Raw genomic sequence first — 6,283 nt, forward strand, 5'->3', positions numbered from 1 at the left:
ATTATATATAGTCAACATCTACCAGCCATGATTTCCTCCCAGGCACATGCATTTATGTTACTGATATGTTACGATATGTTATGATACTGAAACATCTGCTCTAATTTCCTTTATCTGAAAAAAATATATAAAGAGAAGTACTCTTTAGACATGCCCACATATTTCTACTTGGTCTTTTCTGAGTCCCTGCTTAAACTTCACCAGAGGTGTTCAATTTCAAAGGTACATACAGCATATGCCTTCCATGTCCCCAACAGGATCCCGTATACATGGTGATTGGTTTTTTGGAAATCTTCATAGTGTAGACTTGATTTTTCTACAAACGTAGACTTGATTTTTCTTTAAAAAATCCAAGTGTAGACTTGGTTTTTCTTTAAGTAGAGGTTTTATTACTTCATAACATGGTACAAGTTTTAGGTATACAGCTTTATATTTTGATATCTGTATTTACTACCTTACCATCCCCAACATGCATTGATTTGGTTCACTAATAGCTTATCTGTCATTTACACACATCTCCCTTCGGTCCAAACATTATCATCATATATGCCTGAAGGATTAAAAATGTCCTAGGATTAAGGATCGTAGGGTTCAGTGGCAGCCTAAGGACAACATGGGCCCTATGCCTCACTTCATGCTTACTTACAAGCTACAGATGTAGACAAGAGATTACATCCCTGGGCTCCAGGGGTTATTTCTCTCCTACTCACTGCTTGGTTGCAGCAGAGATACACCCCTTTCTTGCACAGAGTTGAACCCTAGAAGAGGAGTCATAACCTGGGGTGATGCTCAAATACAATAAGAACTTTCAAATTGCAGATAAAAAGGAAGATTTTCCCCCTTCACATTGATTTATTTAGGTTAGCAATTTTCTTATTGAGTTAGTGCTGGATTTCTTGAGCATGTTCTTATGTTCTGAGGTCTTCTAAAACTAAATATCAACTATGAAAGCAGAAATCTGCTGTTAGCTACTAAAAAACATTGTTTAAGTAACAATATTCAACTTTGCTTTAAATGAGTCATGCCATGGTTCTTTTAACAAAGGGATACATATAATATTTACAAGTATACACACAAATATACATATATGTGTATCCATACATTCTATGTGCATTGCCTAAGTACAGGGGAATATTTATCAGGAAAATATGTGCCTCTGAGACCTCCACACCTTTAGGATGTAAATGCAGGCATTGGGCACTGCAGGTACTCCCTAGTGTGAGTTATGGTTTATATAGTAATTTGCTCAGCTGAGTAGCAGTCTAATGATTTGCAATCAGCAATGCTTTCTCCTGATTCAGCTGATGTCTCAACTTCTTCACGGTATTCATTAAGTAATTTTTGATATTTATGTTCCACTCCTGTACTTTATTTCCAAGCACTGTAGTTAACATGTAGGAAATCCCTGACAGCTAAGTTTAATCAACACAAACAAGAGACTCAGTTCATTACATATTTGTTTATGTTTTGTTATTTGAAAATGACCTGGACTGAATGCTTCCTAAACCAATTTGCTGTGTTATTGTTGTAGTGGTTGTTGAAAAGTAGAAAGTGTGAAAGGGCTTCAGGATCAAGGCAGTGAGGACCAAAGAGGTGAGGTTGAGACCAGATTGGAATTGCCATCACTGCAGCCAGACAGGAAAAGTAAAGAGTTGAAAGAAGTTGATCTATTTCAGTAGATAATTAAACTATCTGTTCAGGACAAATGAAAAGCGTCAATAGAAATAGGTGATGAGAGGTTTGGATACAAAAGATAATAAACATAGGGGCTACCCTAATTCTTACATGGAAGTAGCAGTCAAAAAGGGACAGTTATGAGGTAATCACATTTATATGTTACTTGAAAGTAAATCAATGAATTCCCTAAATTAATTTCCTATATTTTTTCATAACCCTGGAACTCTGGGCATGTGTCTGCCTTTGCAAAGTTTTCACCATTATATTTTTATGTATCTGGGGATTGTAGGATTATCACCATGTGGGGCACATAGTAAGTTCTTAGTAAATGCTAGCTATTGTTATTTCTGGATATATGCTAGACATTTTATTGTCAGAATTCAGAGACCACTCACACCACGTGAACTGCAAGAATGCTTAGCTATGCTATTTAGAAGGGTTCCTTCATCATTACATTGGTTTACATTTTGTTAGAAGATGAATTTGATTGGGGGTATTGGAGTTTGCGTAAGGTATTAGAAAATGGAATATTTTACAAATATGTTCATCATGTTAGTCGTCAGGTTTTATGTTGGGTTGACAAATATCACAATATTTATTAGAACCACTGTCTTGTGATTCTTTTTACAAAGACAGTGATTCTTTTTACAAAAAGATTAATTGTTGAATTATTCATTTTAAAAATCACAAGTCTGATCAATATATATAAACTTAATATGAAAGGGTGATATTGAATGTTTTTATCCTCCTCATTAGGAGCAAACAGAAGTAATTTTTCTGTGGTTGTGGGTTGCTTCAACTTGAAGAAGAGACAAACAAAAACCAAATCTCTCTGAAAAGAATTAAACCAACTCACTGAAAGCAGAGATTATGACAGTTTCAGGGCCTTCCATGGTTAGCAGACTTGGTTCAAAAATTGGTATCATTATGGCAAGTAGGTATGAATGAAACAGACTTGATTCGTTACTCTTCTGGAAGTTTTAAAACCTGTTTAGAGTGTTTTATTTCTCCCAGGATAATTCTATTATCTTAACTATTCCAGATTATAAACTACCAATAAAACCAGGAGTAGTCAAACAGCGTGTTAATGTTAATTCCATCAAGAAGCTTCAGAAGATGCGGATCAATTTGCCCATAAAAATACTACTTGGAGCTCATTTGTCAGAAAGATTCTGGGGCAGTGCAGTTTTCCATCTTGACCTTGCAAAAAATGATGAAAACATCTTGAATCTTCACTTCATCTCTCACCCATTTCAAAATAACATCTTTGCTCGTGGTCTCAGCATTGGAATTTTCTCCCAATCATCTCACTGGGTTGCTTTGTCTCACAGCAGGTGCACATGCTAATAGCCACTGCTGTTGCTGATGCCATCATTTTTCACCTTATTGTTTTGATTTATTACTGTTTTGAGTTTGAATTTGGAATCCATTGTTTATTCCATTGCATGCTAATGAGATTTTTCTGCCTCAAAGGTATGTGGCAGTCCCCTCTTTTTTCCAGCTTCATATGTAATTTGTATAAAACTGATTTACATTAGCCAATTTCATATGTAAAGATCCCTCTGTGTGTGTATGTGTTTTTCCTTATTTTTTAAACTTTCTGTTTCTACAACTAAGGACAATTTTTAAAGAGAAAAAATAAATTCAAAAACATGCTCTCAAAATTCTCCCCTTATCATCATACTTTCTGGGAACTACCACTGCCATTTGATATTTATGTTATTGCTAATGTATTAGAATAAAACATAAAGCCATTATCAAAGAGATTTACTTCAAAATGAGCTTTCACTAAATGTATACCTCATTTCTTTCCAAAGTAAAATTTTATAACTAAAGTTAATACTAATCATCTGTTTATTTCCAAAAGGAATCATTTAGCATAGACAGAGTTCTAGCCACTGGTCTAAGTGCTGGGGAATATATAAGTGAAAATATATAGTTTACGTCCCCAGAGAAACTAACAGTTCAGCAGAGATATATGTAGTCAAAAAAAAACCAAACATTTATTCTACAGTGGAATAAGTTATATACTAGTGCAGTTGAAGTTTAATGCACAAAAAAGAGGAGGGCACACTAATTGGGTAAGTCAAGGAAAGCTTTGCAGAAGCAGTGATTTTGACTTTTGGAAAAGAAATTGAAGTTGATCAAAATATATATGAGACTGAGGGAGAAGTCATTGTTAAGGAAGCAGCAGGGCCCAAGGCAAAGGGATAAGAAAATAGAGCACATTTAGGGAATTCTAAGTAGTTGGTGTGGGTAGTGTGTGATTTGGGGGATGTTAAATTAAGTTGGGAAGTTTGAAAACTGATCATGAAGAACTTCTGTATTTAATTCTGCAAAGATTTGATTTTTAAGTTTAATATCAAAAGACTAACCTGGAGAGGTAATTTTAAATGTGTATCCACAGAACTCACTACCCCCAAAATTCTACTTCAATAGCTTGAGGTGGCTACTGGGATTCTGCACTTTGTACAAATCCCCCTATGTGGTTTTTAGACCACGCCACAAAGAGAAGCCTTTAAAGAAATATGAGCAAGCAAGGTAGTTACTTAATCGGAATTGCATGCTGAATACTTTGGTAACATTGTAGAAAATGCCAAAATAACTATTTGGTCAAGTCATTCAAACCATTGGATCAGCGCAATAAAAATATTTGCCAAACTCATTGGCCAACTGAGCCTGAAAGGTGACCCAATGGTCTGACTTGGAACTATTTTAAAGTATTTCTCTGAGCTTATCATTCTAGAGAATAGTGTTATTGTTTGCCTTTGGACTTTCTTCAGGAAAACAACTCAATTTCTGGTGGTTTATGTTTCAGAGTTTATCAGTAACTTCAAGTTTTGTAGTCTCAGTATTTGTGTTAACTGAAATCAAGTATTCAACATTGGAAATTATTGGCTTCAGTTTGTATTGGTCACTTTGCAATACAGACTGGTAAGCAGGTAAACCCATGAGCTTTTCCTAGTCATATCTGATTTGTAAATATGTCTCTAATCTGACTCTCATGACTTTGTAAGATAGATTCCTATATGAAAATATTTACGATATAGTACCTTATTAAACATTCCTCTCAGATATTTCCATGCTATCCAATGTTTTTTCCATGTAACTAGAGATTAAAAATATGATTTATTTATTAATCACTAGGGGTCATATACAGTATAAAGAGATCCAAAGTAATATAATTAATCTTTGATCTATGGTAGAATTCTCAAGGTTTGGAATATGGAAAACTGTCCTGGGGTCACTAAGATCCTTCCACAGTCTGAATTATTCCTTCTCTTCCAACTTCATATCTGTGCAAGGCTGGATTTTCTTCATATGCTTCAATGAAGACACATATCTAGCAGATTGAATGCAGGAGCAACATAAGAACTCAGCTGTCTTCTATTAAGTGAAACTTTAAAGGGATTTGCAAAAATGTGAAACAACGCCATATTTATTCATTATTTTGTTTGAAAAATGCAGTTATTTTTCATGACATAAATTATGTGATTGTATACTGTGCATGCTGCACTTACGTGTCGCTTTAAATAAATTTCCAATATGGTAAATATTGATAGTTATAGCCCACAAAATCAAAGCTCTTTGGGGTATTCAGTAATTTTAAGAGTATAAAGGGTCCTGAAACCAAAAAGTTTGAGAAACATCAACCTATATAGAAGATTCATGAAAATTTGTGAATATTTCGTGTTCATATATGTAAGAATGGTAGCATTCAGTTCATTTGAGAAATCTAAATTTGACTTGTTCTCTTTTGAATCAAATGCTCTGAACTTCACTTCAAAAGTCTATATCTAGTATAACATGCTGTTAAAAATTCAAGTTGATAAAAAATGCCTAACCCTTTAAAGAAAATAATTCTTTTTTTGCGGGGAATACACACATGTGCATTAATATATATTTGCATGTGTACATGAATGCATGTGTATATGAATGTATTTTCAGTATAGAGAGATGAGAATCTCAAAGGGTTGGGATAGGAAAAATAATATTTCACACATTTCCTACTAAATGGATGTGCTATTGTTCTATGTGGTCACACCAGTCCCCGTGCCTTCTTAAAGGCTTTTCTGCCACACAGTCTTGTAAATCTTTTGCAATTTTGCTACATATATTACCTTCTAGATTTTCTTCTAAAAGAATATCTTTCTTTACAGTGATTTTTAGAATATATTTGTATATATACATATATGCTGAATGGAGAGTTTTTTTTCAAATATATAGGTATATGTATTTTCCTGATCCAATTTCTAATTTCTTACTATACATTTACATCATTTCTTAGATTTTACTGTGCTTGCTTTTCAATTTAAATGTACAGATTTCATCAATATATTATTGGTTTCTCTCTCCTGCAAATCATTAATGAAGACGTTATATAAGACCTGACAAAACACCAGACCTTCAAACTCTGCACTAAAACTCTTCCCTTCCCTGTGATATATTGTCATTTATTGGTGCCCTATTCCATTTATCATTACTGGCTAGGTTTCAATATACACAACAGTCCTCATATCCAAGCAAATTTGAATTAATTTTGGAAGTAAGATTTTGTGATGTCTTTATAAAATTATTCACTAAAATCAAGAAGGATCACTTGCAT

The sequence above is a fragment of the Talpa occidentalis genome, unplaced genomic scaffold (assembly GCF_014898055.3).
Source record: "Talpa occidentalis isolate TD23 unplaced genomic scaffold, MPIMG_talOcc4v2.1 talOcc4.5, whole genome shotgun sequence".
Taxonomy (NCBI): domain Eukaryota; kingdom Metazoa; phylum Chordata; class Mammalia; order Eulipotyphla; family Talpidae; genus Talpa; species Talpa occidentalis.